Below are 340 nucleotides of genomic sequence, written 5' to 3' on the forward strand. Positions count from 1 at the left end.
TGCTCCAGGTGAGGATCGAACTCACAACCTCGGCATTACTGCGCAGATCACTGTCTATAAGTACCGCGCGCTAACCGATTGCGCCACTGGAGCATGCTAACCTGTGCGTATCCGAGATATTCTGCCTTCATTTCTAGACAGTGGGAGGCAGTGGTGAAGCCTCCTCCATGTTTATATACAGTCTCTGAGCTGTAATAAGGAATCACTGTTAACTACCCTGGTCAACCTCGTCTGGGTTTAACCTCAGTTGTACCATTCGATCATAACCCATTTTACTTTCTTCACTCCTTTAATGAGAACCTTTTTCTTTCGACAGTGTTGGGCTCATTTGCTCTTAGTC

The 340-nt window shown here is 46.5% G+C and overlaps 1 non-coding gene across 1 annotated transcript; it reads right to left on the minus strand.

Moving 5' to 3' along the window:
* Nucleotides 1–93, minus strand: trnai-uau. The gene is given in 2 exon segments: nt 1–36; nt 56–93. It is a non-coding gene; the product is annotated as a tRNA-Ile (tRNA).
* Nucleotides 94–340: the final 247 nt, after the last annotated feature.

This window comes from Hippoglossus stenolepis, chromosome 7 (assembly GCF_022539355.2).
Source record: "Hippoglossus stenolepis isolate QCI-W04-F060 chromosome 7, HSTE1.2, whole genome shotgun sequence".
Taxonomy (NCBI): domain Eukaryota; kingdom Metazoa; phylum Chordata; class Actinopteri; order Pleuronectiformes; family Pleuronectidae; genus Hippoglossus; species Hippoglossus stenolepis.